The 23,299-nt window shown below is 37.1% G+C and overlaps 1 protein-coding gene across 18 annotated transcripts in view; it reads right to left on the bottom strand.

Annotated features, from left to right (window-relative positions):
- The window catches only part of SLC16A7 (solute carrier family 16 member 7), a 196,631-nt gene that overhangs the window by 91,585 nt on the left and 81,747 nt on the right, over positions 1-23,299 (bottom strand). The window contains exon 1 of one of the 18 annotated variants that reach the window (XM_086403921.1): positions 20,186-20,323. The exons of the other annotated variants lie outside the window; for them this stretch is intronic. The gene's annotated coding sequence lies outside the window, so the exon portion shown is untranslated. Of the gene's footprint in view, positions 1-20,185; positions 20,324-23,299 lie in introns of those variants that run through there. 18 annotated transcript variants of the gene reach the window in all.

Below are 23,299 nucleotides of genomic sequence, written 5' to 3' on the forward strand. Positions count from 1 at the left end.
CTCTCTGACCAGGGATTAAAATTGTACTGTAGGTACCCCCTGCACTGAAAGGCAAAATCTTAACCACTTGACTGCCAGGAAAGTCCCATTGAAGTCTCTCTTGTCTGTCTATGGGATTTGGCTCCAATCATTTTCACACTTTATTTTTAATTTAGGTCTTATTTTTAATTTTCTTTAGCCTACAAAACATTTATCTTCTCAAGCCTAAAAATAGCAAGAAAATATAACCTTCTCTAGAGCCTCTTTTTCTCTTGTGCTGTCAACTATATTTCTTTCTTCTTCACTTCAAAACTTCACACAAGGGCTGCCTTTCTTTGTAACTTCTCTTTCTTACCACCTAATCCTGCTGCTGCTGCTACTGCTAAGTCACTTCAGTCGTGTCCGACTCTGTGTGACCCCATAGACAGCAGCCTACCAGGCTCCCCCATTCCCTGGGATTCTCCAGGCAAGAACACCGGAGTGGGTTGCCATTTCCTTCTCCAATGTATGAAAGTGAAAAGTGAAAGTAAAGTCGCTCAGTCATGTCTGACTCTTAGTGACCCCATGGATTGCAGCCTACCAGGCTCCTCTACCCATGGGATTTTCCAGGCAAGAGTACTGGAGTGGGGTGCCATTGCCTTCTCCGACCACCTAATCCTATTTCCTTGTTAAAATCTGTCTTTCTCTTGCAAGTGTCACTGAATACATTTTCTCCTCAAGATGAGCAATGACTTCCTAATCTCCAAAGCCACTGAGCATTATCTCATTAAAACTGTGTAAAATATTTAGCAATTATTTCACTGGATCTTGTCTTTGAGACTCTGGCTTCTATCACACTATATTCCTAGACCCTCTCCTCCATGACTACTTTTCCTCTTCAGGTCCAACATAAGTTCTCATAAACATTATCTTGTTGATTCTCTTCTCTCTTTATAGATGCTTCACAGTATTTTCTACCTTTACAAATTCAGCTAACAATTTTATCCTTGATGTGTTCCAATTCTCCATGTTGTTGTTATTGTTGTTGTTGTTGTTCAGTCACTAAGTCCTGTCAAACTCTATGTGACATCACAAACTGCAGCACGCCACAGACCACAGCACACTGCGCTTCCCTGTCCTCCACTTCTACCGGAGTTTGTTCAAGTTCATGCCCATTGAGTCTGTGATGCTGTCCAACAGTCTCATCCTCTGTTGCCTTTCTCTCCTTTTGCTTTCACTCTTTCCCAGAATCCCCTGTGTCAATCTGTTTCCTAAGTTATAGTTTTTCATTTCTTACTGCTTACTGCGTGTGTGCTCAGTTGCTTCAGTCGTGTCTGAATCTTTGCAACCCCATGGACTGTAGCCCACCAGGCTCCTCTGTCCATGGGATTCTCCAGGCAAGATTTCTGGAGTGGGTTGCCGTGCCTTCCTATAGGATATCTTCCAGACCCAGGGATCGAACCCTCAGCTCTTAAGTCTCCTGAATTGGCAGGTGAGTTCTTTACCACTGGGCTTCCCTGATGGCTCAGTTGGTAAAGAATCTTCCTGCAATTCAGGAAACCCCAGTTCAATTCCAGGGTCAGGAAGATATGCTGGCGAAGGGAAAGGCTACCCACTCCAGTATTCTGGCCTGGAGAATTCCATGGACTGTATGGTCGGTCCATGGGGTCACAAAGAGTCGGACACGACTGAGCGACTTTCACTTTCTTTACCACTAGCACCACGTGGGAAGCCCTACTGCTTCCTAGGGATTTTCAAAAGATGCCCTACTGAAATGTTAACTGCCCCAAGTTTTTTAACCTTAATAAAGGCTGGTCCCTAGGCTGAAAGAGGCTGAAAGATCCTGAGTCCTCTCTTCCCCTTTCTTTCATGCCTCTTTTTTCTTTAATAGCTCTTGAATGTGTCTTTTTTTCCATTTCTCTTTTTGACCACCTTGGTTCACACCTCTTTTCCCTTCACACAGTCCCCTAAGGAACTCTCTCAACTTAATTTCCCATCCTTGCCTCCCACACCTCTCCATACATCCAGCTTCTCTTCAGAATTAATCTCTCCAAAGGACTCTTCATACACAATATCAAGTATACGTCAATAAAAATAATTTAAAGAAAATTAATAAAATAGTAGTTAATTAAAAAAAAAAAAAAAAACTTCTCAGACTGGGTTACTCTGTCACTCAAAAATTTCAATGGAATCCCACAGCATGAATCCAAGGCATTACAAAAGTGGACTACATTAAATTTGTCTTGCTCATTTTTACCATTCTGTTTGTTTTAAATTGCAAAATACTATATCAGAAAAGTAGGAATTACATGTAAATGATCAGGTAGACGAGAAATTCTTTAATAAATGATGCATTTATTTCACAATTTCTGGAAGTCTGTTTATTAACATATTCACTATGCTAATAGGCATTTCAATTTGTTTAATTGTGGAGTGAAGAACTCCCAGACTTTTGTACAGGAAGCTTTTTTCCAAGAAATTCACTTTCTCTACCTTTACCCAACCCTCCTGCATTGTCACATGACGAAATCCCACACATCCTTCCACACACTGCCTTGTAAAATAAAATCACAAAATTGTATCTAAGAAAGAAAAATCAGCCTAAATTCTCAAATAAAGCTATTTGATTATAGCATACTATATTTTGATTTTTAAATTACTCATGTCTTTCTCCTAGTGGGGACTATAAGTATCTTGAGGCCATGAACCATGAATAAGTTATATTCTCTATTAATGCCTATACCAGGAACTTCAGCCGAGTATTGCAGGATATGCAAAATTTCACACTATTTTAAAAATAATATTTCACTTCTTCTAGCTCTCAAGATAGGGAAATTCATGTACATTCAATTATATAAACTAGCCCTTAAAAATAACATAATAACTCTAACATGTAGTTTGTTACTCATGCATACAAATTCTAAAATAGACATTGGTGCTAGAGTCATTATCCAGAGATAATGATAAAGCTTAGATCTATTCAATGGATTTAGATTAAAAGGTTGAATTTATTTCAATAAATAGGGTGCAGGATTCACAAAGGACTACATAAAAATCAGATAAAAGAAATTTGGTCTCACAAAAAGCTGAAGGCCAGCTGAGTTCTTGTCAAACATTTTGGAATTTCTAGGATTAATTTTACCCAGTTCAGTTGAGTTTAAACAGTCAAAATTTATCACCACAGACCTTGAGGAACGAAGCTGTGTTTATGGACTCCTGGGGTCTCATGACTCTATCTGGTTCTACACAGGCCCTTCTAACTGATGGAAGTTATTAGATCTTTCATTCTAACCCTATTCTGAGAGGAGTTGGGAGTGACTAAGCCATGTTCTTCAAGGAACTAAGAAGAAAATAACCTGACTGTCATTGATTCCAGTTATTCTCACAGCTGAGTAACAGAGTGATCCACATTCAAATCTAAGAGATTATGAAATGCTGTAGATTGAATCACTATTTGAAATATTATGTTCGGTCACACTTGACCTTAAAAAAGGGCTTGCAAAATGAGAACTACTCTTCACCCCTTTTCAATCTTCACCATGATTATACCTTGTTCTAATTTGTATGCTCCTCCTGGTGAACAGGGAGATTATTATAGTAGATAATCTGGTTAGGAAACAATAATGTCAACAATTTTTCTACAATTTTTGAAGCAGTTCTATTTCTTAAAATTGCTTGTGATGAACCATGAAGGCTTCTAGATTCAGAGGAGGACAGTATATTTATTTATGCAGAGAGTTTGTTCTGATACAGGTAAAACTGAGGTTCCAAACTATTCTTATAGAACTGAAGATGATTCTAGGAATCTATTTGCATGAATTGACAACTCTGTTTTCTTTTGTTTCTTGTGCTATGTGGCTATAGGCAGAGAGCAGAATATATAGATACCCAGGAGAGAGTAAAAAATAAACAAGATGGATGGCATGGTGTCCATACTGTCCAGCCTGCAGGTTCCAGTGGACAGTTTCAAGACAGAAGCTAAAGTAACTGTTTTCCTGAGAGACTGAAGCTTTGTACACAGCAAAAGTTTGAGATTCTGATGAGAAAATTTGGTGAAGATATGGACAAAGGACATTTTTGCCATTATAGCCTGCACCTAAGCTTTGTGTCCTGCAGAATAGTTACTTTGGAAGCATCAAGAGACAATATCCTTTATGTAGGCAATGCTTCCACTGAGGGCATTAGCAATGGTGAGAAACAGTTATGAAAACACTCATTTGATCTCTCTTTGAGCTCATGTGATTCCCAGAAATACTTGGCTGTAGACTTGTTGGAGAATTTGAGGCCCTTGTGAAGTCAAGTAAAGGGTAAAGATTCAGAAAAACTGAGTTTATTAATAGCAATCTGATTCCATATTCAGTAAACATTCAACAAATATCAATTGAAAGCCTACTATGTACCTAGAACAGTGGCTACTGCTGCTGCTGTTGCTAAGTCACTTCAGTTGTGTCCAACTCTGTGCGACCCCAAAGATGGCAGCCCACCAGGCTCCACCATCCCTGGGATTCTCCAGGCAAGAACACTGGAATGGGTTGCCATTTCCTTCTCCAATGTGTGAAAGTGAAAAATGAAAGTGAAGTCATTCAGTCGTGTCCGACTCGTAGCAACCCCATGGACTACAGCGTATCAGGCTCCTCTGTCCATGGGATTTTCTAGGCAAGAGTACTAGAGTGGCTTGCCATTGCCTTCTCTGAGAACAGTGGCTACAGTGTTGAACAAAACAAATTTCAACCTACAGATGTGTATTTTAGTGGAGGAGAGAGGCAAAAAGTAAGTTAAAAATATAAACAAGATAATTACAGATCAATGCCCTATATAACAAAATTAAATAGGGCATTATGATAAAGAATCTTTATTCAGGGGTGGGGTAAACAAAAATGTAGTCAATAAAAGTAAAATGAGAAGGAATTTTTGTTTTATTTGCTTCTAAAGAGTAGGGCTTCCTTGGTGGCTCAGCAGTTAAGAATCCACCTTCCAATACAGGAGACAGGGGTTTGATCCCTGGGTCAGGAAGATCCCTTGGAGAAGGAAATGGTAACCCACTCTAATATAATGCCTATAAAACTCAAGGGTGTTTTTCAAATTTGGTTAACTGGAAAATACTGTATTGGAAAATGTCCCCCATGCTCTACCATGCTGAGCCCCATGGCTCTTTTTTTTTTTTTTTTTTTTTACTATTTCCTTATTTTAACTGGAGGCTAATTACTTTACAATATTGTGTTGGCTTTTACCATACATTGACATGAATCAGCCACGGATGTACATGTGTCCCACCATCCTGAACCCCCCTCCCACCTCCCTCCCAACCCCATCCCTCTGGGTTGTCCCTGAGCACCAGCTTTGGGTGCCCTGCTTCATGTATCAAATTTGCACTGGTCATCTATTTTACATATGGTAATATACAAGGCTCTTGAAAGCTCTCAGGACAAACTCACTTCTCCCCCGCTTCATGTTTTCTTGGCTATGGGTCCCAGGGACTCAGTCTGTTTTCTTATCATCTTGTCTGTTGCCTCTCTGTCCTTTGAAAAGTTCTACTCTTGCAATTATGACATCAAAGTGGGAGAGTCTCCCTAAACCTACCTTTCCTCAATGCTTCTAAATACACATAAAACTCCTTTCTTTTTCAGGTTATTACTAATCATCCCTGTGGGGAGAGGAAAAATGATAAAAATGGATAAGATTCTCTGCTTATAAAGTATTAACTGTGCTGGTCCTCAATTACAGATCCTGCCTCTCTCTCAGATGAAAATTAAAGTGGAAATGAGTTTCTATTCTGAGCTTTTATTCCTAGAGATAAGCCTTATCAAGCTTCTTCCTTTATTCTAATTCTGCCCTGATGATGAAATCAAAGTAGAACATTGTTTTTCATATCTTGTTTCCAGCATTCATTCATTCATTCACTCACTTTACATTTACTGGGTATCTCATTTCATGCCAAAGAATGGGCCAGACATTAGAAACATAAAGATGACTAAGATATAAGATACTGTTCCAGGCCTAAAAAATTACTCAATCCAGGAAGCAAGTTATGAAATAGATGATAACATTATGGTATGGCAAACATCATTAGATGGGTAAATTCAGATTTATATGAAGCTAAGAGGAGGATCACCTAGAATATATGGTGATAGTCAAGAAACAGTCTCCAGAAGAGCTGATGTAACACTGATTTGGCAGAAGTGAGTCTTGAAAGATGCATGGGAGCTTCTGGGATGGATTGAGGTAGACTGAGATTGGAAGTGGTAATAGATGACCAAAAAAAAAAAAAAAAAAATACCAGTTGGTATGTCCTAGAAATGAGAGACATGGCACCATGACATGATTGGGGAAGTAGAGGAGCAAATAGCCTATTTGTCTTAAAGTTTTGGAACTTATGTTCTGTGTTTAGAGCAAGGGAATGATTTAGTTAGTTTGCATTTTGGAAAATAATCCCAGAGGTAAGTCAGAGAAGATGGCTGAAGGAAGACAGAGGATATATCAACAAAGTAGTTAAATTCTATTGCAGTAATGTAGACAAGCCATCACAAAGCAGTAGCTACAGGGACAGAGAGAAGAGCACACTTACTAAAAATAATAATAGTTATAAAAATTTGTTAATGGACACACAACATAAAAAGAAGTAAATTTTGACATCACAAACATAAAATGTGGGGGGTGGAAAAGAGAGGGTATTTTGTTATGCAACAGAGGTTAAATTATCATAATAAAATAGACTGTTACACATATAAGATGCTTAATGTTAGTCTCATGGTCAAAATGAAGCAAAAACCTACAGAAAATACACAAAAGATCAAGAGGTGGCACTAGTGGTAAAAATCCAACTGCCAATGCAAGCGACACAAGAGATGCAGTTCCATCCCTGGGTAGGGAAGATTGCTTGGCATGGAAATCCACTCCAGTATTCCTGCCTGGAGAATCCCATGGACAGAGGAGCCTGGCAGGCTACAGTCCATGGGATCTCAAAGAGTCAAACAGGACTGAAACAACTTAACACTCACAGGGTATGTGTGCTCAGTTAGCCCCGTCGGACTCTTTGTGACCCCATGGACTGTAGACCACCAAGCACCTCTGTCCATGGAATTATCCAGGTAAAAATATTTGAATAGGCTGGCATTTCCTCCTCCAGGGGATTTTCCCCGTCCACGGATTGAACCCGAGTCTCTTAACATCTCTTTCATTGCCAGGCTGATTCTTTACCACTGCACCACCTGGAAGTCAAATTAAGGCACAGTACTAAGGAAAATTGCCAACATCCATTGGATCATCGAAAAAGCAAGAGAGTTCCAGAAAAACATCTATTTCATTGACTATGCCAAAGCCTTTGACTGTGTGGATCACAATAAACTGTGGAAAATTCTGAAAGAGATGGGAATACCGGACCACCTGACCTGCCTCTTGAGAAATCTGTATGCAGGTCAGGAAGCAACAGTTAGAACTGGACATGGAACAACAGACTGGTTCCAAATAGGAAAAGGAGTTCGTCAAGGCTGTATATTGACACCCTGCTTATTTAACTTCTATGCAGAGTACATCATGAAAAACGCTGGGCTGGAAGAAGCACAAGCTGGAATCAAGATTGCTGGGAGAAATATCAATAACCTCAGATATGTAGATGATACCACCCTTATGGCAGAAAGTGAAGAGGAACTTAAAAAGCCTCTTGATGAAGGTGAAAGAGGAGAGTGAAAAAGTTGGCTTAAAGTTCAACATTCAGAAAACGAAGATCATGGCATCTGGTCCCATCACTTCATGGCAAATAGATGGGGAAACAGGGGAAACAGTGTCAGACTTTATTTTTTTGGGCTCCAAAATCACTGCAGATGGTGACTGCAGCCATGAAATTAAAAGAAGCTTCCTCCTTGGAAGAAAAGTTATGACCAACCTAGATAGCATATTGAAAAGCAGAGACATTACTTTGCCAAAAAAAGGTCCATCTAGTCAAGGCTATGGTTTTTCCAATGGTCATGTATGGATGTGAGAGTTGGACTGTGAAGAAGGCTGAGTGCCGAAGACTTGATGCTTTTGAACTGTGGTGTTGGAGAAGACTCTTGAGAGTCCCTTAGACTGCAAGCAGATCCAACTAGTCCATTCTGAAGGAGATCAGCCCTGGGATTTCTTTGGAAGGAATGATGCTAAAGCTGAAACTCCAGTACTTTGGCCACCTGATGCGAAGAGTTGACTCATTGGAAAAGACTCTGATGCTGGGAGGGATTAGGGGTAGGGGGAGAAGGGGACGACAGAGGATGAGATGGCTGGATGGCATCACTGACTCGATGGACGTGAGTCTGAGTGAACTCTGGGTGTTGGTGATGGACAGGGAGGCCTGGAGTGCTGTGATTCATGGGGTCACAAAAAGTCGGACACGACTGAACAACTGAACTGAACTAAGGGAAATTATAAATTCATAAAAGAAGACAGCAAGAATAAAAAGCAAGAATAATGGAGCAAGCAATGGGCCAAGAAAGACAGCAAGAATAATGGAGCTAGAAAGTAGCCAAAAAATAATTAGCAAGATGGTGTTAGTAAATCCTCACCCATCAATAATTACTTTAAATGTAAGCAGATCAAATTGGTGTAGAATGGCTAAATGGACAAAAAAAAGACTCAGCTATATACAGCCTATAAGAGACTTACTTCAGTTTTAAGAAATGTTCTAATTTATGTAAATGTCACTTAAAATATATATTTATTAAAAATACCTGTGGTATATAAGCTATATAATAAATACCAATGTTCTATTATCTGCTTAGTAGATGAAAATACTGTAGGAAGGAACTATATATTGTCTCCTTTCCCTCTATTTTTATTTATTGCATTGTTTCCTTTTTTAATGTAACATATTTTAATTCTCTAAAACACTATAACTATTCAAAGTAATCCTGAGTAAGAAAAAAGTGATTTCTTAGTTTTCTGTTTTCTAGAATTTCAAGCTCAGTTATTAGTAAAGGCTGACCTAATTGTCAATGATTGTTTTTCAAGTACATTTGCTGTGCTTGAATAAATAAATGATAATAAAAATCCAATAATTACTAAATAGATTTTACAAAAGTATTAGGCTTACTGTTAGGAAAAAAATCAGCAGCTACATGACATTAAAAAAAAAAGAGCAGGGCTATATCAGCCTATTAAAAAAACATTAAAATTATACTTTTAAAGAATAAAAATTTAATTTAAAATGATTAACTTATTAAAAATGCATATGTCTCTCAATATAAAAGAAATTGAATTTTTCATCCAATTAGTGAAGAGCATAGTAAAAATACTAAAAAATGAGGTAGATTGTTTTTACCTAGCAGCATAATAAATCAGAAGCAAACTCTGTCAAATATTAGTCATTGAGAACATCAATCTGTACAATGACTCTGCTGTCAACTTCAGGTTTGAGGCTTAATCATTTCAGGACCAAGAAAACCATGAGTCATATTTTACCCAAGAGACATTTGGGAACACATATTCATGCTGCTACCCTCATAAATTTCTTGACAATTTGCCTGAAGGTCAATTGGCAATGAAATAATAGAAATTATAAGTTCTGAACAGATTATGTGAAGGCGGATTTAATGAGTATTTCACTTGCATTGTCATTGGGACTCATGTATATAACCACTAGGAAATATGAACTAGTCTGCAAAACTAGTAAAACACATAATAGTCCTGGAGTGCCCTTAAAGAGTACATGCATAATGTGTAAGCACTGAATAACATCAGAATACTTGGCTCCAGGTCATTTATTCTAAAATAGTAGCATTTTTAAAAAAATTATACCCAAAGAAGCATAATTCACTAGTTTATGATACCTACATGCATCATATTTATTTAAAGACTGTGATGCAATTATGGTAGATTGAAAAATTAGCCAAATTGGCCAGAAATTATTCCCCCTTTCTATGGTATCTACCTCTTTAAATAGTTCTTCACATTTACTGGGGGCTTGGCCATGTGACTTGCTGTGTGTATTAGTCTATGAGGGCTGCCATAACACAGTATCATATATTGGGTGGCAGATTGGATGGCTTAAACAATTTATTTTCTCACACTTCTAGAGGCTAGAAGCTGTAATCAGGATGCCAGTGTAGTCAGGTTCCACTGAAAGCCTTTTCCTTGATTTGCAGAAAACTGCTTCTTCACTGTGTGCTTACATTGCCTTTCTTGGTGCATTTGTTCTTATTCAGTCACTAAGTCATGTCTGACTATTTTGACCCTATAGACTGCAGCATGCGAGCTTCTCTGTCCTCCATTTCATTGAATTGGTGAGGCTATCTAACCATGAGTCAGTGACGCTATCTAACAGTAGTGCATGGATACAGCCAAAGACAGATCAAGCTCTCTGGTGCCTCCGCATATAAGGGCAATAATTCCATCAGACTAGATCTCCCACCTCATAACCTAATTACTTGCCAAAGGTCCCGTCTCTTAAAACCATTACTTGGGGGGTTAAGACTTCCACATATGAATTGGGGAGGACACAAACATTCAGTCCATAATGCCGTGGCTAAAGGAATACTTGCAAATATAAAGCTAGTAGTTACTTGAATACCATTTGAGCCCCTCTCTTGCTGTTCTTGGAACCCTTGTCATCACTACTCTGAAAGGAACCTTCACTAGCCTGCTGGATAATGAGACATGTGGCCTTACTCATTTTCATTCTTGCTGACCCAGACTAGCTAACTCATGAATAAAATAACCTGAGAGCTCAGGACTATAACCATAGATTATAACCACTCTCCCCACCTGACTAGATCCTTCAAATATCAACACTAATTCATACATGACCTGGGTTCATATTATCTCTCCTTGGATATTGTGATATAAATTACTTTATTTCATCAAAGTCCTTCCAGAAGAAACTTCTTTCTATCATTCGTTTCACAAATATTTATCAAGCAACTCCTACATAGAGTTCTAAGTGTTAGCATTAGGGCTACCATGATGGAACAAGATGTGGTCCATAACTTCACAGAATATACAATTATTTGGAGATAGCAAACAATAAGAAGGAAAATTATAATAATCTGTGGCAACTTTTCTCAGCTGGAGTTATTTGAAACACAGACAGTGATTTGAGTGACCATTTTCTGAGTTCTAATAATATTACATAAATATATGCATCTCAGTGCATGGGAGGTAATTCAATCCATTGCAGGACTTAAGGCATTAGCTTTAATTTTCTTATCAAAGGTTTAATTTCTTTCATCAAACTTTAGTTGAGAAAAACTTGTCTATGATAATAACTATTGTACTTGGAAGTACAATTAAACCAGCTGAGGAGATCATAAATATATTTTGGTTGAGTCTGGAATAATGAGATGATTTAGTGAAGTGAAAAGAAATGAGAAAAATGATCCCGACAAGAATATTTTGCAAAGGTTCCTAGTAAAAGAGATGCTGGTATATTTAGACAGCTAATGGAAAAAGTTGACTCTGTCAGACAACCAATGATGCTGCAGAAAATGTCATAGCAGAGTCCAACAGAGACTGAAGCCATTTGAAGAACTGATACACTAAATGAAATATCCATCTTTACAAAGCGTTTTCAACATTAAGTTCAGTGTTATGGGGGAGAAATGGATATTGTGATATTTTCTTCATTGCTACCAATATCCTCCTAAATGAGACAGTTATTCACTATTTCTATTAGTGAATAGTTATTCACTATTTATATGAGACAGTTATTCACTATTTCTATGATTTTAGCCTACATTGAAGAGAAAAATGTATTTATTAAGCATTAATATGAAATGTTTTATTGCTAAAAAAATTTAATAAGGCTCACTAGCAGACCAAAAATACCCATATTCACTGGCAACTGTTCTAGTTTAAAAGTAACACAAGCTATCTCCTTACTGAGTTAGGTTTAATTTTGTTCTACATCACAAGTCTCATTTTCAGCATTTATTCTAAGTTAATGACATGGTCCTACTGGTATATTCTGGAATTAGTATCAAGAAATAAGTGAATCTATTTACCAATTGCTCTCAGAAAGAACAGCTCAATATTACTTATGCCAAAACTAACTCATTATTTTTGGTTGTTGCTCTTCTACACTCAGATATAAAATGCTAGAAATTCTATCCAACAGGTTAAGTTTATTACATGTGGGAGGATTATGTCTGATATCATCCTGACATGATTATTACACTGCTCAAAATTCCTAAATTAAAAAAGAGCCTTTTAAGTTATTTTATGAAAGCAGTAATAGAAATGGAAACTTCTTGCTTACAAAATATCCCAAGTCAGAGTCAACTCCTTTATGCTTTATAGTGCAGAATTCCACAGCTTTATTAAAGCTTTGGTTCAAATAGCTGACTAGATCCAAAAGAAAGAAAGTGAAGTCACTCAGTCGTGTCTGCCTCTTTGTGAACTGTAGCCTGCCAGGCTCCTCCATCCATGGGATTTTCCAGGCAAGAGTACTGGAGTGGGTTGCCATTTCCTTCTCCAGACTAGATCCAAAACTGCTTTTGAATTAAAGCCCTAGCACCATTGTAAACTAATCCCACAAAACCGTATTAGTACAGAGATGCTACAGCCTTCCATCTAGGTAAGAATATAAATAAGGCTCTTTGATTTTTATACAATAATGTCATTTTTGCAACCCACACAATTAGAACACAAAGCAGATCTATTTTGTTACAATACAGAAATGCCAACCACTTTAGTCTCAGTTATGGACTATAAAGAAAGCTGAGCGCCGAAGAATTGATGCTTTTGGACTATGGTGTTGCAAAAGCCTCTTGAGAGTCCCTTGGACTGCAAGGAGATCCAACCAGTCAATCCTAAAGGAAATCAGTCCTGAATAATCATTGGAAAGACTGATGCTGAAGCTGAAACTCCAATACTTCGGCCACCTGATGTGAAGAACTGACTCATTTGAAAAGACCCTGATGCTGGGAAAGATTGAAGGCAAGAGGAGAAGGGGACGACAGAGGATGAGATAGTTGGATGGCATCATCGACTCAACGGACATGAGTTTGAATAAGCTCCAGGAGTCAGTGATGGACAGGGAATACTGGTGTGCTGCAGTCCATGGGGTTGCAAAGAGTCAGACACAACTAAGGGACTGAACTGAACTGAACAACTCTAGTAAAAAGTGAGCCCCTAGATCAAGTTATTTCTGTAACTTTGCATTGGATATAACGGTGATAAAAAATTAAATCTCAAAGAGAAAACCAAATTAAATAACTAACCAATAGTAACAAGAGCAACAATAAACATCTTCATTGTCAGAAGCACAGTGTGGTCAAACAGTGAGGCTGCTGGAATCTGGAGCTAGAATCAGTCAATGAAGCAGAAGTTCATCTTCTGCATGATAGAAGGGCCTCAAAGGGCTCCATGCAAAGTGGAAGACATGAGAGCCTGGCTTGGGGACTTTCCTATGGTTAAGAATCCACCTTCCAATGCAGGGGGTGTAGGTTCGAGGCCTCTTCGGGGAACTAAGATCCCACGTGCTGTGGGGCAGGTCAGTTCATGAGTGTAGCAACTACTGAGCCTGCACGCTCTAGAGCCCACACACAACTAGAGAAGCCCGCACACTGCCAGGAAGACGCAGGGAATTCAAATAAAACTGACTCACTGATGCAGGCCAGGTGCTGGTCTGGGCTATCTTCTGTACCCTCTTTAATCCCTTCTGACGGAGGAAGAAAAAATAAACCTGTTGCCTATCACCACTTGAGACATTTTTTTTTTTTTAACATTGGAGCCAAAGGGACACAGGCAGAACTTTGCAACAAAAATCAAATCAAGCTACTCCATGGCTTACATCCTAGGTATCTATAGCTTCCAAACAAGCACACAATGTGGAGCAGTGGTTACTCTTCCACACTTAAAAAACTGCTTGTTGAAGTTATACATATCTTACAATCATCAATTTCTCTTTTAGATGTGCATGTTTGTGCATAAGAGGACATGTAAACCAATGTTTATAGCAGCATGGAAATAAAAGTTTAAAAATTAGAATTTAAATGTCTATCAATAGGAGAATGATAAAGTATGTATATTCACAGAATGGAATATACAGATTTAAACTGGATGAGCTCAACTTATATGTGTGAACCACCTCAAATAAACAAAGCATGTAGTAAAAAGACTAATTCAATGTATCAATAATATGAGGTCTGATAACTAATAAAAACTTCATAAAATATTATATATGAAACATTTATATACAATAATAATATAAAACCATGAATGAAAATGATAAATCTCAAGTTTAAGATTTTTTTTAATGTGGACTGTTTTTAAAGTCTTAATTGAATTTGTTACAATACTGCTTCTGTTTTATGTTTTGGTCTTTTGGCCACAAGGCATGCAGGATCTTAGCTCCCTGACCAGGGATGGTACCTACACCCACTGCATTGGAAGGTGAAGTCGTCACCACTGGACCACCAGGGAAGCCCCAGAAAGGCTTTTATTACAGGGCACGGGGAAGGAGAGAAGGGGAGCAATAAAAGAGAAAAGCATGGGTCTCCATCTATGAAGTGCATCTATGAGGCACTGGCATTTGAGCTAAGACAAAATTTAATTATTCAATGAGGAACTATTTTATGTACATGTGCTTGGCACTATTACAGGCACAGTGAATAAGTGATAAACAAAACAGATGGGAACTGCTGCTCTCACCGTTTTTTACTTTCCAGTAGAAAAACAGGTGGAAAAGAAGAAACAGTAAGTAAAATGAAAGGCATTTTTCATGATGATAACCTTTATGGAGTAAAATGAAACCCAAAAGGAAGTAATGAAAAACTAGGGGTAGGAAGTTGCAATTTTAAATCTGTTCATTAGGGAACACCTCACAGGGCTAACCTCATTGAGAAAGTGACTTTTAAACAAATAATCAAAATTAAGTGTCAGTATACAATATAAAATTGAATGAAGGAAGAGATCCTGGAAGAGAGAAGAACACATGCAAAGGCCCTGAGGCTGCAGTGTGTATTGCAATTTCAAATGAGAGAGAGGTAGAGGCAGGTAGACAATGAAAAGTTATGTTACAAAGAACAGTTATGATCTTCAAGTTATTTTAACAGAACCACCTGGATGGGTAAGAGATAGACAAATGCATTATACATGGATTTTGGTCTCTACTCTACAGATTCAAGGGGCTTCCCAGGTGGCACTAGGGTAAAGAACCCACCTGCCAATGTAGGAGACATAAGAGATGAGGATTCAATCCCTGGTTTGAGAAGATCCCCTGCAGGAGGGCATGGCGACCCACTCCAATATTCTTGCCTGGAGAATCCCATGGACAGAGGAACCTGGAGGGCTATGGTGTATAGGGTTGCAAAGAGTCAGATATGACTAAAGTGACTTACCACACATAGATACAGTCAAGCCTCCAGGACCTTCTAAGCAGCCTATATCACACTGAGAATAAGTCATAAAAGAAGGAAGGAAGACTCAGGAGGCAAAAGACAAAAAGTGGAAATTACAGTTTTCCTAGAAAATTTCCAGTCAACTCTCTTAACTGAAAAAAAAGTGATAAGAAGAAAGAGGCACTTTGCATTAAAAAAAATCAAACGCTTCTCCATATCTTTTATCCTATACGTTCCACCACTCACAGTTAATTTGATATATCAACTCAGCTAAGCTATAGGGCGCCCAGCTGTTTGGTCAAAAACTAGTTGAGATATTGTTGTGAGGGTATTTTGTAGATGTAATTAACATTTACAATCAATTGACTTCCAGTGAAGAAAATTACCCCCCACAATATGGGTAGGCCTCATTTGATCCACTGAGGGCCATACAAGCAAAAACTGAGATTTCCTGAAGAAGGAAGTCTGCCTCAAGATTGTAACATGGAAATCCTGCCTGTTTCCAGCTTGCTGGTTGGCCCTATGAACTTTGGACTCAAGACTACAACATCAACTCTTACATGGATTGCCAGTCTGCCCTACAGATTTCAGAACTGCCAGCCCTCATGATCATATGAGCCAAGTCTTTGAAATGAATCTCTTGATGATTGTCTCTCTGGAGAATGGTGAAAATTTGGGGTACCATGAAATGGAATGTTACTATAAAAAATACCTAAACATTTGGAAGTGGCTTTGGAATGGGTGGGCTTCCCTGGTGGCTCAGATGGTAAAGATTCAGCCTGTAATGCAGGAGACCTGGGTTTGATACCTGGATTGGGAAGATCCCTTAGAGAAGGGAATGGCAACCCACTCCAGTATTCTTGCCTGGAGAATCCCATAGGCAGTGGAGTCTGGGAGGATATAGCCCATGGGGTCACCAAGAGTTGGACACGACTGGGTAACTTTCACTTTTTCTACTTTTGAAATTGGGTAATGGATAGAGGCTAGAATAATTCTGAGGATCTTGACTGTAAACGTTTAGATTGTCTTGACCAGAATATTACTGGAAATATGAATGTTGAAGATGTCTTTGCTGAGGTTTCAGATAGAAATAAAAAATATGTTATTGGTCACCAAAGGAAAGATACCTTGTGGCAGAGAACTTGACTGAATTGTGTTCTTCTTTTGGGTAGAAAGTAAAAATTTTAAGTGATGAAACTGGACATAGAGCTGAAGTTGTCACTTCTAACCAACTGGGAGGCAAGGCCTGGCCACTCCCTGTCTTGGAGAGTAAAATGGGATTAGACAAAAGTTGAAGCATAAATTTTTAAGAAGGAACTAGAACTTATGACTGGAAAAATCCTCAGCCTATCCAGATAGTGTGCTCTGGAAACTGTGCAGAACAACCATTTACTAAAGGGACTAGGTGCTTGACTCATGGATCCAATCAAGCAACTCGTCAGAAGCCAGAGGCTGAGATGCAGGAATCCAGAAAAGATCTGTGGAGAACCTTCTAGTCTGATGGCTTGGACCCCATGAATTGCACAAGGCAGAAACACTGTTGAAAGAGATAGGATGAAATCAAGCAAGAATGACTCTGAAGGAAGAACCACAGAGGGTGATGCCTCAGCTAAGGACCAGTTCAGTTCCAAAGGGTGGACCCCCACCCCCTGTTCTAAAAGGCAGGGCTTAAGGGGAGGGGCCACCCCATCAGGTCTAGAGGACAGAGCACCAGACCACAGAGAACTGTTCTCCAGTCTTAAAACCTAACGGAATTTGTCCAGCTAAGTTGAAAACCCCCTTTAGAGTTTGGACCAGCAGTCCTTTTTTCCTTCCAATTTTTCCCTTTATAAAGTGGAATGCCTATTCTATATCTGTCTAACTGTTGTATTTTGGAAACAAGAATACTTGTTTTCCAGGCTTCAGACGTCCACAGATGGAGAGGAATTTTTCCCTGGCTGGACTATATGCCAAGCCTCACCCAAAACTGATTTAGATAAAATTGGTACTTAGAGTTGATACTGCAGTGATTGACTTTGAGGATATTGGGATTGGGTGAACATATTTTTTACATGGGAAGGATGTGGGTTTGGGGAGTATCAAAATGCAAACTGTTATGGATTAAACAGTGTCCCTCAGAAAAGATATATTTAAGTCCTAATCTTCAAAACTTCAGAACATGACCTTATTTGGAAATAGGGCCAGTGTAGATGTCATTTTTAAGATAAGATCATCCTGAAGTATGTGTGCATGCGTGTGTGTGTGTCTTTGCTAAGTCACTTCAGTTTTGTTTGACTCTTTGTGACTCTATGGACCATAGACCACCAGGCTTCTCTGTCCACTGCATTCTCTAAGCAAGAATACTGGAGTGGGTTGCCATTTCCTACTCTAATGCATGTTCCTGACCCAGGGATTGAACCCGTGTCTCTTGTGTCTCCTGCATACTGAAGCATAATGGACTTCTAATTCAATAAGACACACGTCCTTATAAGATGACGGCCACATGAAGACAAACACAAGGAGAATGCCATAGGAACACAGATGCATAAATTGGACATGCTGTCACACCTACGTCTATCAGAAGGTGGGAGAGGAAATGAAGGATCCTTTTCCACAAGATTCTAAGAAAGCCTTGCCAACGCTTTATTTCAGACTTATTTATTTCTAGAACTGAGGGAGAATACATTTCTGTATTTCAAGCCACCTAGTTTGAACCGAAGGCTTAGGAAGTGCTCAATAAAGATTTAGAATCTACTTTTATTTAAGTTCACATTATTCTCAAACTAAACAAGTGATGGAAGCCCTATGCTTCCTTATGGAAGCCCTAAGCTATAACCTCCATTTATAGCTTACTTCACAGAGGCTCTTACAAGTTATGTGATTTGCCCATAATGGGCAAAGCAAGTTAACTGTGTTTCAGGGATTTTAAGCAAAGTTTTCCAACACCTACATCCTTTATGGAATTGAAAGCATTGATGCTCTATTTTCCTCCCTAGATAGATCTTATGTGTCTGTATGCATGTGTGCGTGTGTGTGTGCATGTGTGTTTGTATATATTTGTGTGTTGATATTTATGGGTAACTGTCAAGGGACCTTGGTGACATTTTCAGCAGTTTCTGGAGTAGATCTGATAACGAACTAAAGGAACAGAGACAAACTATTTGATGGTAATTTGGTTTGCATACTCTCAGTAGAAAAGTGAGAAGTAAGTAAATATCCAATGGACACAGTAAATTAGACTCTTGTCTACATATTAATAATTGCAAGCCAAGTTCTGAATATAAACATATTTTATTATTATAAAAGATTAATTGAAAAATGTGCTAAGAGCTCAAACTTTGGTTTTTTGATCATAATCAAAAAATGTTTTATCTTTAGACTGTGTGCAAATTGTTTCAAACTTTAAATGAAGGTGCCTCATATATATCTGCATATCTGATTTTACTCATATTTAGTATTTCCTTAATTAGTGAAACTTCAGCCATCTGAATATTTAACTTACAAATTATGAACCTGTCAGAATGGCTTTAGTGTGTATCAAAAGGAGAAGTTACAAAACTATTTTCTCTAACTTTGAGAACATAAACATACCTAAGCAAATTCATATACAGACACAGATTATATAAGTTATAATAAATTGATAACAAAAGTTTCAGCCACACTTATGGTGAATCTGGAAAATATCACTGCACAACTACACCTTAAATGCCAGTATTTATTTAGCTCTTCCTCCAAATTGAAACGTATTGAGGACTAAAAATGATTTCCTTTTCAAAAACAACATGAACACTGCCTAAGAAATCATTAACTCTATTTGTCACCCAGTAAATAGAGTTTTTGTTACCAGTCCCAAAACTTTCAATAGCTGTTTTTACTTTCCTTTTCTGGATTCAGTTTCTCATATATAAAATGTGATGGTTCTTCAAGGTTTCTATGAGTTCCCAATTTCAATAGCAAAATCATTTATCACTGTCTGACATTTAATTTTAGTTCAAGAAAAATATAAATAGAAAACTGCATAAGTAGTACCACAATTACACTTAGCTTTTGATGTTTACTTGTCTTTATCATGTGAGCCTAAATACAACCAAAAGGTTTTTTTGACCTTGGATATTTGCTGAATAAAGATAACAATGGCCAGACACTTTAGAAAGAACAGAAAATACATTCATCTAAGTTACAGCTCCAGTGGCTTAAGAAATGTATCTCTTTATGTTGAGAACTCAGTACAGAATATGATTACACTGTAAATGTATAGAGTAGATATTTTTATTTTGAGAAACCAGCCTTCAAACTGTAAAATTAATAGCCAATGTCTTTAATTACATATAAATATACAGAAGCATCACACACAATAACTTTATATCTTTCCATAATATAGTTCCAAACATTTTGGGAATAAATTACCTAAGCCCTATAATAAAACCCAATTCATTTTTACAGTTTTATAGCAAAGTACACATAGATGTTTATAAACATTATGATTTAGAATGAGAAAAATAAGATTACTTCCAATAGTTATCTAATATCAAGTAAAAATGAAATTTTACTATTTAAAGATTCAGTGTTCCTTCAAAATTCCAATGTTAAATAAAGTTTAAAATTTTCTTAACTAATGACAACTTGGCTGACTATATAATGTACTGTATTAATTAAGTGTGATTAATACATCTTTCAGCCAAGAGATTTAAGAATGATAACAGTTAGTTTCATAAAAACATTTAAAAAATCTATTTATATAATATAAGCATAGAATAATACCTCATTACCCTTAACCCAGTACCACTCAAAAGTAAAATCATTTTCTATTAGCCAACAATTGCAGACTTTTTCACTCTCATTAAACTTAGAACATGAAATCAATTGATATTAAAGGAATAAAAAATGTCTATTATTTAAAGTATAGCTTAACATGGGTACAAGCTGTATACTTTAAAAGTTACCTGAATAGACAGAGAACACGAGTGTGCTACTTCTCAGGGCTCAGAGATGAGAATCGAGGCAACTGATCATTAACTTTTAGCTGGAAGCAAACTTGCATACATATCTCAAGAGACTCTCTACTCTGCCCTCCCACTCTTGCTTCTCTCAAATCAGGGAAAAGGTAGCACTATCTCTTCTTGAAGGACTTGCTTTGATATGCACCATTAGTTCATACTTTTTACAGTGTAAAGTTAACTTGGCTTAAATTATACCCTGGGTCAAAGAAGGTAACCAAGTTTGGCAATTTAAGCTGCTAAATTTAACTTGATTCTCTTTCTCAGATGTTGCTACAACCACATTTTCAAGTATATGGACCATCGTGTGATTTAACATCATGAATAGAACATACTGCAAAACTAATATAAGATATAAATTAAAACATCAGTGAATCTTCACCTGGTATACTACTACTCAATCAGTTATGAACAATAATAAAGAGGCCAGGGCCATGTGTTGAACCCCTTGAGAGGCAGATAGTTTCATTTTGTTGCCTAATCACACACTACACGGCTTACTTGGCCAGCCATTCAGTAAATGCCTGCCCTCTGTCACAAAGGGTCCTCCCCTAAGAGTGTAATGGGGTATCTGATGGTGAGTCTTTGTATTTACGAACTTACAATAGCTTTATAGAAATGAAGAGCCATCATTTAGTGGGCGTTTCCCATATTCTAGGTAGGTTATTTTACCGAACACTTGACATTCATGACCTCACTCTCTGGACCCTATAAGATAGACTATTATAATACATGTTTAAAGCATGAGGACACAGAGGTTCAGATTTGGTTACTTAGGTCAGATAGTTAGTAAATATTGGGTCCTAGATTCCAATTCTGGTTATTATTGTTATTTGGATCCAAGATCCACATTTTTCTCCACTGAATGGCAGGTCAGCCTTTCTATGGTTAGTAGATGAGAATTTGACTTCCCATATGAAAGATGCCATTATTTAGACTTAGGCAATAAGCAACAACTTGTAAAATATGATCCCCAAAGATGTTAATAGGCTGCATTTCTAAATGTACATATATAATGGTTTCAATAACCAGAAAGTTTTAACATAAATTATCTCTTGACATTTCTTCTAATTTTTTTAACTAAATGATGCAGATGCCTTTACAAAATAAGACATTCGGTGTTTTTCTGTCTTCTATTAAAATCTTAAGTTAAAAAAAATGAGACAAAATAAAAGCATTGGGAAATTTTGTCTTGTACAATATTAGACATACACTGAAGTTTTAAAACACTAAATGAATTGTAATATGGATTTCACAATTATGTAGCACAGAAATCAAAAGCAGATGACATCTTTACTGAGAACTCTTCAAATACCTTTGTCCCAACACAGAAAAGTGCTTAGTAGGTAGTAAGTGTTCAGTACATTTATTTAGGGTAAAATTACCTGATGTAATAATAACTTCATTATGTACCCCACAGACATACTTCAAGTAATATTTTTTTGAAATGCAGAAGAAGAAAATTTCAATAGTCATTTGCTTTATCAATTACTTTTATATAATACCAAACGACAAGACCCAATTCTATGCAAATAAATAATTATTAACTTTATTAAGCAAACATATCATTAATTATACCAAGAAGGCTAAATTTCAAAAGGTCTCATGTGTGATTAATATTTTTATTTAGTATTATTATAAAATGTTCTAAAGTTAAATAAAAAGAGAAATACAAAAATATATCTGTTTAATATATAAATATTATGTTATCAAGAGAATAATTATATAACATAAGAGCTATAAAAATTAGAATTGGCAGAAGTATGAACAATATATTTTGTACTTATTTTGTATGACTCTGCTTATTGTTACAACAACATTAAATCCTTAAAAAATTATTATCTGAGTAATACAGACAGTTATGTTTATTACATAAACCTTTGAGGAAAGAAAAGCCAAATGCAAAACAGACTCGTTCACCAAGAGCCCAAGGGAGAAAGTGGCTGAAGGTGACTAACCTTTGCCAAGGTTATAAATTCTCAAGAGTAATTCCAAAAATGTGGTAGAGTGAGTTTTTTCTTTTTTTTTCCAGTTTCCAAAATTCTTCAATAATTCAGGGACAAGAAAGTGAAAGACAGAAAGTAGCCTCAGGGGAAAACCTTGATAAATAGCATGTGTGCTATTGGAACAGGTTATTAATTCTGCGTTTGAAACATGACAATGGGTTCTTGGCTATGAATTTGTTTATAACATTATTCCCAAGTTCCATGCAGGATTCACATATTTCCCTTGTGAGATTTTGATGTTTTCTACATTATGACTAAGGAGTAAAAACTGAGCTAATAGGGAAGATTCAAGTTTTTAATCTGCATAAAAAATGTAAGAAATTCCGCAAAGCCGAAAGCTCAGTTGTAGATACTTGGGTGAGGAAAAGCAGTGAACTAGTCAAAAGCCTAATCAAATACCTCACAAACACAATGGAAATCTTTTAATAGGTTGCTTTTCCCATTTGGTTGTTGGTTTTTTCCCTATTCTTTTCCTGGAAAGAGTACTATACTCTTAACATTCATTAAGCATAATTGTGATCTCATTATTTTCAGAATTCTAGAATTACAATAGAGTTTGAAATCAGCATATAATAGAAGATAACAACCCAAATTTATTCCCTGAGTTAATTATCCCTCAGAGTTATAATGAAAAAGGAAATCTCTTTTTAACTTTGATAAGCATAGAAGGAAAAAAAGTCCTCAGTTAAATTTTCTTGCATAAGCTAATTCTTCCAAACTTTCAAAATACCACAGGAAAATATAATGGGAGCAAAGGGGTCCTAAACTCAAAATACAGAGGTATTCTGCCATTTCAACAGATTTCCTTTTTTGCTGATGACAGCAGCTCAATAATACTAGAGCAGAACTATTGGAAACATGATTTGAGTATAGGGAACATTTAAGATACTTCCTTCTTTGACTGTTATCCAGTTAATAGATCTTACTGTATTCAGCCGATACAGGAAACACATTCAGAGAGAGAACTTCTGACTCAGAACTTCTAGCTCAGAACTTCTGACTCCTCTTAGCTCCCCACCATCACCCTCAGTATGCACGTGGTTTCATAGCTTTC

Source organism: Bos grunniens, chromosome 5 (assembly GCF_055505025.1).
Source record: "Bos grunniens cultivar Pamir isolate PY7600 chromosome 5, Bosgru_T2T1.0, whole genome shotgun sequence".
NCBI lineage: Eukaryota > Metazoa > Chordata > Mammalia > Artiodactyla > Bovidae > Bos > Bos grunniens.